At 37.4% G+C, this 13,538-nt stretch overlaps 1 protein-coding gene across 1 annotated transcript in view; it reads right to left on the reverse strand.

Moving 5' to 3' along the window:
• The window catches only part of LOC150083126 (ankyrin repeat and fibronectin type-III domain-containing protein 1-like), a 558,629-nt gene that overhangs the window by 63,351 nt on the left and 481,740 nt on the right, over positions 1–13,538 (reverse strand). The gene's annotated exons all lie outside the window — the stretch shown is intronic.

Below are 13,538 nucleotides of genomic sequence, written 5' to 3' on the forward strand. Positions count from 1 at the left end.
GGATGTGAGGCCCTGAGGTAAGGGTGTTACTTGTTGAGTATGCCAGTATTTGGCACTGCTATGCCAATCAGATAGGTGGCATTTTCCTTCTTTTTCATGAGGGTTATGTCCGGTCTGTTGTGCAGGGCTGTCTTGTCTATTATTAGTGTGTGCTCCCAGCACAGCTTGTGGGTTGGTGTCTCTAGTACAGGCTGTGGTTTGTACTTGTAATACAGTACCCGTTCTTTAATTAACTGGCATTTCCTCGCTAGCTTCTGATGTATTATCCTGGCTACCTGGTTGTGTCTATGGGTGTACTCCATCTGGGTGGTCACCCTGTATTCTGAGGTTGTGGTGGATTCTTTCGGGGGCCAGGTAACATCATAAATGTGTCACCTATCTCTGGGTTGTGTTAATTTCTTCTGTCTGGATGGGGGCCCTCGCTTAGATTGAATGAGGTATCACTATAATTTCTAGTAAAGACCGACAGACTAGTTTAAGTTAAACTTTATTAAAATAAATAAATAAATAGATATATACATGAATAAAGCACTAAAACAGATATAAAATGAAATAAAGGCATTAAAATATATATAAATAAAAAGCAATAAAATACAAGCTTTAGGGGTGAGGTGTTGCTTCATCAGCAAATTAGTGTATAGTGTACTGAGTATATATATATATACATTGGGTAAAATAACAGAAGACGACTGGGCATGATAATAAAATCACAGCTCCAGTGCTCATCGTACTGTAGAATGGCATCCTCCATAATGGGGTGTATGTGAACTCTCCTAGTATGGTTACAGCTGACTATGCGGAGTGCCTCAAGCCATGAGTACTGGCCGTAATCACTGCCAGTGCTCACGAATAGTCGATGGTTTCAATGTCGCATCGGGATCAAGGTTATGTTGCTCAACCCAATAATTTTCAGCAACAGGAGAGCATTCAAAGTTAGCAGTGAGGAGACCCACCTCAAGCTCTGAAGCATGATTTTTTAACCTCCTGGCAGCCTCACCAACAAAACACATGCTGCAATCCGGACACGTAATATGGTATATGGAACTGCTCAGTAAAAAAAGGAGGAATTCATACACCGTATATGGTAGGAGCGTAAAATTTTAACAAGATGTTCCAATGTGCCTGGACAATAAGGGATGTAGGCAATAGAGATAAACTCATTATCATGGGGAGTATATGATTGGGTGACAAAATTACAAGCTTGTAACTCGCACCTATTCAGAACACCAGGAGATAACCGCAATTAGAAAGCTCCATTCTTATTTTAGAAATCTCCAAATGCCTATCGCAAATGGAACTCGAATGCATCCATGCGGGTAAACAAGGTACGAGCAGTGCTATGCAGATGTTCAGGAATGTGTGCAGACTCATACTTCATTGGAGATTTAAGGAAATTGCCTCCAGTGCATACTACACCTATATATAAACGCCTGAAGAATTCATTGATTGCTCCAGAATTATGGCATTCACTAAAATTTCATGAATTAGTACAAGTTGTTTGACTGTCCGATAGTACATATTCTAAAATTCTTATGAAAATAGGCAACGGAGAAGTGTTATTAGCAAATGAACTTAAAATTATAGAATTGAGATTTGTTACCAAAGAAGATGCTACTAATTTATGTCCACTATATCATTATTGTATCATCAGTACATCTTGCTTTGCCTGATGTACTGATGACATACACTAATACTAAGAGCACTATAAATAAATTTGATGAATTTGAAGTACTGATTAAGTCGTTGAATGCAGACATTGTAGGAACAGCAGAGGCGTGGTGTCACTCAGACATCATCATCATCATCAGCCATTTTCAATCCACTGCAGGATGAAGGCCTCTCCAGCAACTTTCCAGTTCTTTCTGTTTTGAGCACTGGCCATCCATTTACTACTCAAAAACTCATGAATTTCATCTATCCATCTCCGCCTTTGTCTTCCAGGTTTTCTTCTAGCTCCTCTTGGGTACCATTCTGTTATTTTCTTAGTCCATCTGTCATCATGTCTTCGAGCTATGTGTCCTGCCCAAGACCATTTTAGTTCTTTAGTTTTGATAAGAATGTCCTTTACTTGAGTTTGCTGCCTAATCCATGTGTTTCTCTTCTTATCTAACAGTCTGATTCCCAATATAATTCGTTCCATTCTTCTCTTCGAATGGAAGAGAAGCTAGTTCTTAGGTTCTCTTCCATTCTTTTGGTGAGTGCCCAAGTTTCACTTCCATAAGTCATGGTGGGGAGTATACATTGATTCATTATTTTACGTTTCAGACAAACTGGGATATTGCTCTTCAGTATGTGACTATATTTCCTGAATGCTATCCATCCAAAATTTATTCTTCTCTTGACTTCCAGCCATTTATCATTATTACAGCTAATAACTTGTCCCAGATAAGTATATGACTCCACCTTTTCAATTACTGCTCCTTCAATCATTATTTCCCTTTCCATGGCATACTTGTTCATCATTACTTTTGTTTTAGCCATATTCATCTTTAGTCCAAAATCCTTACTAACTGTGCATAACTGATTAAGATTTTCCTCTAATTCTTTGGGATCGTGGCTTATGACCACAATGTCATCTGCAAATCGTAAATGGTTTAGGTACTCTCCGTTCACATTGACTCCTTTCTGCGACCAGTCTAATCTTCTGAAAGCTTCCTCAAGGGCAGCAGTAAACAGCTTCGGAGATATTGTGTCTCCTTGTCAAACTCCTTTCTCGATTTTAAATTTGCTACTGTCTTTGTCTAGTCTAATAAAGGATGTAGCACTCTCATATATTTTCTTCAAAATCATAATATATGGAGTATCTATGCCTTGTCTTTCCAGTGCCTGAAACATTGCCTTATGCTGTATAGAGTTAAATGCCTTTTCATAATCCACAAATGCCAGGCATAATGGTGTTTTATATTCATTTGCTTTCTCCATTAGCTGTGATATTACGTGAAGGTGATCCATAGTTGAGAATCCTGTCCTAAAGCCAGCTTGCTCTTTCGGTTGATTCTCATCAAGTATTCTTTCTAATCTGTTAGTAATGACCCTTGTGAACAACTTGTAGATATGGGATAACAAGCTAATTGGTCTATAATTTCCAATTTCTGATTTATCTCCTTTCTTATGCAGCAAAACTATGATTGCATTATTCCACTGCTTAGGCATCACACCTTTTCTAATGCACTTTGTGAAGAGCCTTGCCAGTTTTTCTGTTATGTCTCTTCCTCCCAATTTTAACAACTCTACAGTAACTTCATCTTCCCCCGGGGTTTTCCGATTCTTCATTTTCTTCAATGCATGTTCTACCTCATCAGGAAGAATATCGGGTATGTCGTATGTGTTGCTACTTTGCAATCCATCTTCCCCACTGCTGGTATCATTCCCTCGCTCCTTGTATAATTCTCTATAGTAGTCTTCTGCTATTTGAATTATGCCTTCTCTGCTGTTTATAAGTACACCAACGCTATTCTTCAGTTTCAGTATCATTTGTCTTTCTGTATTACTGCTCATGGCTGCTGATTTAAATCCTTTGTTTTCCCTTAATGCTTGTTCTACTTTTCTTGTGTTAAATCTTCTTATGTCCTCTCTGAGTCTCTTTCTAATGGCTTTGCATAACTCAGTATACTCAATTTTCTCCATGTCAGTGTTTTTCTTGCTCTTCATTTGTCGTCTTTGGTTCATCACGACAAGTGTTTCTTGACTAATTTTTTCTTCTTTGGATTTCTGTTTCCCTATAGGTTTCTTGGGCTTTATCACTTTCAGAAAGTTGTAATATTCCCCGTCGATATCTTGGTCCTGAGCAGTCTGCAGAAGCTCAAACTTGTTCTTAAGTTCCAGTACATACTGCTTTTTCTCCTCCTCTGTTATTTCAAAGACCTTTGTATTATTTACTCGAATCAGTTTTTTCCTTTCCTTTCCTTTCCTACATCTATATCAAGTGTACATCTTACCATTCTGTGATCACTTCCAACATTTACCTTATTCAGGACGGTAACATCATTCACAATATATCTTCTGTTAGTGAGGATGAAGTCGATTTCATTAGTTGTTAATCCATTTGGACTCTTCCATGTCCACTTTCTGTTCACCCTTTTCTTGAAAAAAGTGTTCATTACTGACATTCCTTGAGATTCTGCAAATTCCACAAGTCTTTCACCTCTTTTATTTCTTTCACCAATTCCAAAATTTCCTATAGTTCCTCTTTCTGCGCTGTTTTGCCTTTTTCCAACCTTAGCATTGAAGTCCCCCATAATAATAGTGTAGTGGGTTTTCTGCTCATCTAGAAGACTCTCAATTTCAGTGTACATTTCTTCAACCTCTTCATCATCATGGCTCGATGTTGGTGCATAAATCATTATAATCTTTAGCTTGTACCTCTTAGAAATCTTGAGTATTAGTCTTGACACCCTTGGTGATGTACTTTTGAATTCCAAAATGTTGTTTTTAAAATCTTTATGGACCAGAAACCCAACTCCACCTTCACTCCTTTCACTGTTTCCATTAGTGTACAGCAGATTTCCACTTGATGAACTTAAGTGATTCATTTCTTCTTCTTGTTTCAGCCAAACCGATGATATTCCAATTCACATTTTCTAATTCCTTTTCCAGCTCTAATATCCTGTCTTCACCGATGAGTGATCGTACGTTATAACAGGCCAAGTTCAATTTCCGTGCATGGCAGCCTGGTCGTACCCAGAGATTCTTAGCACTCTCTGCTTCCACTCTGATCCTCTCGCTGCCGTAAGAGGGAGAGTGAAAGCTGCTGGGGACTGAGGGCCATTTGTATTGTTGTGCTCTCATTGATGGAGGGTTTGGTCTTTTCCTCTTCACGCTGACCAGGCGTCTTGAAGAGAACCACTCTACACGTTCGTTGCCACCTAAGTGACGTAACAGGGCTTACCATCGAGAAGGTGTGCATGAGTGGATTTTAGGGAGGCAGGCCAACCGGACTTCTCCTAAATCTTCTGTAATAGAGAGATATTGGATCCATCAGTGTTTTAGGCTGAGTGTCTGATAACACACAGGATACCTGTTCATGTTAAATTTGAATATGGGGAGTACAATGTATACAGGAAGGACAGACAGGACAATAAAGGTGGAGGGGGGTTATGCTGTTAGTTCAGAAGCATATTAAATCTAAGGCAGTGTATCAGTAGTGTACTCTCTTTTTAAGAAAGTAGAACTACTTAACAGAAAGTTTATTAAGTAAGGGAGAAAACAATTAGATAGTATGAATCAGAGCTGTAATACTCAATATGTTCTACGTTGATAATTTTTTTTTTTTTTTTTTTTTTTGGTAGTTGTTGGCGCATCGGCTTCTGTGGCCATAGTGCACCTCCCAAAGTTTTTGCAGTACTTTGATCCAAGCCCGAGGCGGGATTCGAACCTGCGACCTTTGGGTTGCCAGGCAGGCACTTTACCCACCTGGCTAGCCCGGTCGGCGTTGATAATAATATTAGTAAAATAATAAGAGGAGTTTACTTCAATATAGTACATGAACACTTCCGTATGATACAATCCAGAAATTAAAACGGAAAAACCGAAAAAATCGACATTAGAGTAAATTACCGGTACATTAGAGTAAAATATAAATAATTAAATAATTAATTTAACGCAATTCAAATCAATTTAAAACAATTAAAAATCAAATTAACACAATTAAAAGAATCTAATGAAAATATTCAAAACGATTTTCCTTCCTGAAGCTGACAATGCTTTTCGGCCATATATCGTGATCACAGGAATGAAAATTACCAAATTGGGTTAAACCTGAAACTTAAATAGTGATTATCTGTCTTCGCGCATGCGCGAAAAGGTCCACGCATTGGAGATCAAATATGGCCGCCGAACATTAACAGAATTCTCGTGTAATTTAATTTCAACGGTTTCTGCAATTAATAGTCGCATATAATTACGTTGAACGTTAAGTATTTTGGCCTCGTTAAATAAAAAAAGTATGTTTTTCGTTAATGGCATGAAAGGCTAATTCTAATGCTGCTGAACGAGAAGCACGAACTGAGGCTTCATGTTGATTTACACAAATATTAAGAGAAAATCGCGTCGAACCTTGGTAAGACAAGTCGCAATCACCGCAAGAAATGTTGTATACCAGGTCATTAATTTGTGTTGTGAACCTGGAAAGAACCGAGCGATTGTTCAGTATAGTGTGTAACTTCCGTATTGGCCTAGCTACAGTTTTAAATTCGGTATCTTTAAAGAATCTGTTAAGCTGTTTGTGCCACTGTTCAACATATGGGACAGAAATAAAGTATTTTTTGATATTACTATTGTTGATTGGTGTAGTATTTTGTATCCTATCCTTAGCCTGTACCCTAATTCGGTTTATTGTGGTAATGGAATAACTCCTGTTTAAGAATCTGCTAGTTAATATTTGTATTTCTGAGTCCAAAGCAGATTCCGTCGTTGAATATTTATAGGCATTTAGAAATTGATTAAAGATAATCGATCTTTTGTAGGTGAACGGATGATAGCTATTATAAGGTAGAAGCATACAGGTGTTTGTAGGTTTTCGATAGATGCTAAATTGTATTTTATTCAAGTCCCGGGTAAGCGTGAAATTTAGAAAGTTTAATGGCTTTGTATCCGTATCCTCCCTTTCCAATGTAAATTCGAGTCTAGAATGAATATTATTAAACGAATGTAAAATGTCTTGGATAGTACTACTATCGGTAATAACTAGAACATCGTCTAAATACCTCCCATAGTATATGATACGGGGTCGAAAAGGTGTCAAATGTATATGCTCAATCGTTGAGAGATAGATCTCTGACATTAAGCCACTCAGGCTCAAACCCATTGGTAATCCAAAAATTTGTTTGTACACCTTGTCTCAAAAGGTGATGTAGTTGGCCTCAACTAACAGTTTAATTAAGTGAAAAATTTCCTTAATAGGTAGCTTCGTATAATTAATCGGTGTCGAGTTTTTATTTAACATATCCCAAATAATATCTAATGTGTATTGAACATTTACATTTGTATATAACGAGGTAACATCTAGTGAGAATAAATTGTCATTGTCGCCGAGTCTACAGTCTTTAAGATTATTAAATAATGTATCGTACTTCTTAATCCCAAATTGTATTACCTGTCTAAAGGGTTTTATAATGTTATATACATGTGTGGCTAAGGATGAAAATGCCGAGTTCCTGTAGGAAATAATAGGTCGAATAGGAAATCCAGTCTTGTGTAATTTTACCTGACTGAAAAGTGCAGGGATATTGTATGTTCTGGACTTCAATTCCTTTATCTGAACCATAGTAATGTAGTCGTTTTTTTCGATACGTGGTTAACATTTTATTGTATTGATTGACCAAATTGGTAAACAGTGCCGGGTCTACTTCACGATAAGTGGAGGTATCTGACACAACTGAATCTAACTTATTAATATAATCATGTTTATCTAGTATTACCACTGTATCTCCTTTATCTGCCCTCTGTATAACAATGTCCTTATTTCCCCAAAGTTCTCATAAAGCTGAACTGTCATGTGTATTTAATTTAGGAAGTCGCATTTCTTTTATGTTATTCACTGCTTGGTTAACTTGTTGAATAAATACATCTTTTTGTGGAACATTACGAAGTCCAAATTCAATATCAATTACACATTGTTTTTTAGGTAATCACTACTTGGTTAACTTGTTGAATAAATACATCCCTTTGTGGAACATTACGAAGTCCAAATTCAATATCAATTACACATTGTTTTTAAGGTAGTTTTCAAGGTGGTAAATTATAATTAAGTCCTTTGGATAAAAGTGAAATCTGGTCCTGGAAGAAAACAATGAAAACTCAGTCGCAGTAGATAAAAACTGATCTTTATATGCACGAAAATCACTTGGCTATGGAAATGCCTAGCACCTAGGCCTACCTTGTGGAGATCTAATAGAAGTTTAAGGTCTGGAATGGATTGAGTAAGCTGAATTCTGATGTAATCCTTCCTCTTGCTCAGAATAATATAAGATAATATAATATAATAACATAAGGGAGCATAAATTCAAATTGAGGAAGGTGGCTGCTGGTTGTATGTGCCAAAATTTGCTTTCAGTCAGAGGGTGGTTGATTATTGGAACAAACTCTCATCTGGTGTTGCAAGGGTAAGTATTTTGAATAAATTCAAGGAAAAACTAGATAAACTGTTAGAGAGAGAATGACAGGCAAAATGGGAAGTGTTGACTTTTTGGCTGATACTGTATAAGCTTGCTTTCTTGCATCATTTGCCACTACTAATAATAAACATGTCCACATGTGTGTCCTGCAAAGTGGGCCATTAGCTTCTAAATAGCACATGAGGTGAGCACTGATTATTTTTTTACCAGGATCTTGCCCAGCAGCTAGTCAGAGGAATTGGGCAGAATTGTTCTTGATTTTTGGTTTCATTGTTTTTAATGGGCTTTACAGTGCAAGGACCACAAAGCCATAATGTGTCCAACTATGATAAAGTAAATTAAATGGGCAGTTTCACTACTATTAACTACACTTTAACTTCAATAATATTATGTGCACAAATCAGTTCAAATTGTGCTATATCCGTTTGAGGAAGTTTAAAAATTTTAGTTATTTGGTGTATCTGCTAGGAGGTGAACCATATGGAGAGTGGTGTTCATTATGGAAAATGTGAGAAAAGTCTCTCAGTCATTATTGTGTACAGGATAATCAATGAGTACATCTGCACAGTACAGTATGTTTGCTAGATTTGTTTGTGCAGTGTAGTGGATCAGTGGCCACAAGCAGATAAAGCTGCGTCAGGTACGTACGTTTGTTTATGGCCTATCCTAAATCAAGCTAGTTCAACTTAGTCCATTATTGCCTATTAGTTTGATTTGATTTCTGTTTTACTGGTGCAAAACTGCCTGAGACTACAGTGTGCCATCACCACACCATAAAAGGTACAAAAGCATAAAAGAAGAAAGGCTTTTTATAACCTTTCAGCAAGGTTATGTCTAAAAGTATATGCAAATAAAAAACAGTAAAAAGCAGTATGTAGAGGTTATTGCCTACTGGATATCCATTTTAACATCTTTCTTTCTTTATACAAAGCAGAATGTTATTGACTTGGTTTTGCCAGATGTACTGCCATTTTATAACATATCGCTTCTTTACAATGGACTTGCAGTCTCAGACCAGCATAGTAAACAATTGGTCTGTAGGAACTATAGCAGTTTTGACAGCTAAATCAACATTTTCATTAAAAGCCATCTGGTTGGTTGGTTAAGTGTATGGTTTTAGGTGCATCAGCAACTTAGGCCACATTGTGCCATATATAATGTCTGTAAATTGCATGTGTTTTCTGAATGATTATCTGTTTTTGCTAGAAGTAAAACCAGAGTTTCAGGGAGAAAAGCCATTTTATCCGCTCTTGAGACAGACTATCTGAGCTACATTGTGAAAAAGACCGATAAAAATTCCTAACTGATGGGATTTGAACTCAGCTCTTTTACGCCGACCTGGCTAGCCGGGTGGGTAAAGTGCCTTCCTGGCAACCCAAAGGTCGCAGGTTCAAATCCCGCCTCGGGCTTGGATCAAAAGTACTGCAAAAACCTTGGGAGGTGCATTATGGCCACAGAAGCTGATGCGCCAACAACTACCAAAAAAAAACAGCTCTTTTACATGCAGTGTGAGGAGAACTGCAATTATACTACCCACAAGGGCTAAATTCCAGCAAGGGATTTCTGGATCCTTTCCTAGTTTTGGGAAGGCACGTATGATTGCCTTATGCTAGGAATCCAGTGCACTTCAAGATAGATTATGTTGTAGAGACAGAGCAGGAGATTGAGGATTCAGATGAAAGATGTTTAATAATCTCATAATGGATGTCTTTTGGCCCAATAGCATTTACATGAAAGAGAGAAAAATGATTGAAAGTTTCAAAACAGTTTGAAAAGTTTCAATAGTGATATTTCATATTTTTGTTTAAGGGCCAGAAACTTGATAGTATGATATTTCAGCAAATACTTTCTTCCTAGACTGTTGGCAACTGCAATTGATCCTGCAAATACACATCCATTCATCCATTATGTACAAAGATCAATATGAAGGGTGTGCGTGCGTGCGTGCGAGCGTATGCACACGTGCATGTGGACTTAATAGCACATAAACTACTTGGTTTATAATGTGCCCCTCCATTAATGATATAAAAAGAAATTATTACATTCTCTTAATATTAACCACTTCAACTTATCAAAATCTGAATTATAATTGATTAGATATTATAATTGGCTTCTGTAAGTTGAAAAATTCAGTAATGTTTGAACTTTTGAAGTACAGAACAATGTGGACACTGAGGTGGATTATTTCCCACGAATAGATAGTGGGTCAGATAAGTTGTCCTAGTTTTTCCCTGACAAGAACTTCTTCTTGCTGGGATACAGACACTGGGATGCCAAATCATTGCATCTGGTTTAAACTGAAAGAGTTTATTACTGAATTGAGAGTGCTGTAGTGCTTTCCCCTATACAAGGCATTCTGCATAGATAAGACTGTAGTTTGAAGCTGGAACAGTGTTGTTGGTTAGATCTAAGGTGGTTGGATATTTGCAGCTTAATCAACCAGTTCATTCTTCACTAGGCAGCAATGAGCAAGGAACCAACAAAAGATGACCAGTTGATGGCATTCTTCAATTAGCAGTACTAGGCTCTTTATTTTATTTAAAGTCATGAACTTTATAAGGAGTTATGCAATGCCATGATTAAGCTGAGAGAATCAGTGTAAATAACACATTTTAAAGAATCAAAATTGAGATTTTACAAAGCCAGTTAATTAAATGTAGTTCAGCTGAACAGCTACTACATTTAGATGGAAGGAATGCAGAAAGGATTCAGTCATCAGTATATATTGGTGTAAAATCAACAGATCTATCAATGTGGACTGCATGGAGTTGTTTCACACTAAATGCCTGTATTAGGTTCTTCCCTAATTGGCAAAGATAAGTGCCACAGGTTGGACGAGGAGCCCTTGGTAGCTACCCGTGTATGACTCAGTGTTGACTACCTTTTGTATACTCTGTGACATTTAAATTTCAGCACCCAAAAGGAATGGTCGGAAGTGCTTGCAAATCAGCAGATGGATGGCTTGCACAGAGATATACAAATTATTAAAATAAGTGACCAATCGGGCAAAAACTTTGGCTGATATAAAAATAAATGCAGAGACCGTGAAGGTCAAAGCAGTTAACAGACTTCTGTCTTGCAGGAACCGACTTCAGATAAAAGGAGATTGTAGAGAATGATGAGATATCACGTCTGACACCAATATTAACAACTCAGTGACTTCAACAGAGGATGGGTTATTGGCTGGATGGTCGATTCATTGTGTAGCAGAACATGTGGACCATGGCAATGCACAGTGCACAGATGTTGGCAATAATGGCTGCAGAGGACTACAAAATGGGAGGATCGTCTTATTCATCAACAAGTTTACACCACACCTACAGCCACGCTGGCTACCATCTAATAAGCTGGGACATCAGATGGCTGTCAACCCATCACCAGTAGAACCATTGCATGCTGACTGGCAGAAGGAGGCCGTTGTGCATACTAGCCATTTTGTTGATTACTCCGACTACTGCCCATCATCAACAGCATCTGGAATGGTTCCAGGCATGGGCCACCTGGGTTAAAGAATGGCATCAAGTAATCTTCAGTGATTAATCCCACTTCTGCTTGGGATCTGATGATTGCCGCATATATGTGTGGCAATTACATCGTGAACACAATGATCCTAGAGTCATTGTCGAATGCCATACTGCACACCTTGCTGGTGTTATGGTTTGGGAGTGTGATCAACTTTGATAATCAGCCATTGGTATTTGCCAATAGCAATCAACCTACTCACCACTACGTCACTGAGATTATGGAACCTATTGCTCTCCTCTTTTTGAGTAGGTACCTGACACCATTTTTCAGCAAGAAAATTCCACAGTAATTTCCCCTGAGTGTCTTTGTGGTATGGAGATACTGTCTTGGCCAGCCAGGTCCCTGGATTTCACTTCCATTGAGCACCTGTGGGCTATGATTGGATGCTACCTACAGAACCAACTACAACTAGCAGAGACCACATATATTCTGCTGCACCAGGTTCAAAATGCATTGTGGAAAATACCTCAGGAGGCTATTTGACACCTGCTCGACTCAAAGTTAAGATGCTTAGTTGAATGCATCTGTAACCGTGGTGAATTTACATCATATTGATCTGTCCACTTTAAGCATTATTTTTAGTCATTAATTGTGTGTGTGAACACATTTAATGTGTGAAAATATCTTCTCTACCCCTCTGAGAATAATCTGTAACTCTAAGAAATTAAAGGTAGATTACACTCCGCGCAGGTTTAAGTGCTCATTATTTCACCAATTTCCAGTTCTTGATATATTTGCACACTATGCTGCTAAAAGAATATTTAAGCCTGTACTGAGCCACATAATGGCAACTTCACCACATATGTTGACGATACTATACTGAGCAGAGCCGACCGGTGTAGTGGTAAAAATATCCATGTAGTGTGATGATGATGGGTTATGTTGTTTGGGTTATCTTTTGTTTTGTTTTATTTTGTTATGTTATGTTGCGCTGTTTTGAGTTGTGATGGATGATCGGCATCTTAGCCCAGTGAGAAGAATATGCAGCACTGGTTTTGGTCCTGTCTAATAGATGGTCCCATGGAGGTGGGCCATCTGTTATCATTCTAAATGCCACTACTGATAAAAGATCCTATCTTGTGTTCCATGGAAATGGGTTCAACAGAAACCAAATTATAAAAAAATAATCTATAATTATTATAAATTAGTGAAAAATAGTCCTGATTCAACATGACATACTAATTGCTTTTAAAAAAATGTCAAAGCTAAAGGATATTACTTAATTTTTTTTTAAACATATTAGTATATGCAGGAATGACTGACCTCATATAATAAGGGCTGCCCAATTTGGGATGGGGAGAAGGATGGTACACTCAGATAAGTAATGTCAGATCCACAGAGATTACATCTCAGGGGCTCACATCTGGTGAGTATGGGTTTGGCAAACCCAGGGTCCTGAGCTGGATATCATCATTCTTCTCTTTCTTGGTGATTCCTCTCTCTCTCTCTCTCTCTCTCTCTCTCTCTCTCTCTCTCTCTCTCTCTCTCTCTCTCAGGGTAACTTGGGAATTTTTTTTTCGCTGGTGCAGCATAAGTCTCAGGCTTCCTTGTACCATATGGCTAATAATGATGATGATCTCTCAAGTTAAAAATGGTTAATTATTTCACTGTTAATTATAATTATATTAATAATTTTGATCAATAAATGCTATTTATATGAATTAATGTAATTATATATAAATTAATAATTTATTATTAAATAGTTTTTATTGCATTTAATTATTACTTTTATTCTTTTCAGTTTGTATCATTTATGATTTAAATGATCATGAATGATCCTTTGGAAATCAGCGCAATCATACTTCCTACTTATTGCAAGTATAGAGCAAGTATTTTTTTTTTTACTTCATAATGAAAACACAGAGCACTGCAAAGTATAAACTTTGATATATATGTTAA

The sequence above is a fragment of the Mastigoproctus giganteus genome, chromosome 7 (assembly GCF_048544385.1).
Source record: "Mastigoproctus giganteus isolate SK-2022 chromosome 7, ASM4854438v1, whole genome shotgun sequence".
NCBI classification, from domain to species: domain Eukaryota; kingdom Metazoa; phylum Arthropoda; class Arachnida; order Uropygi; family Thelyphonidae; genus Mastigoproctus; species Mastigoproctus giganteus.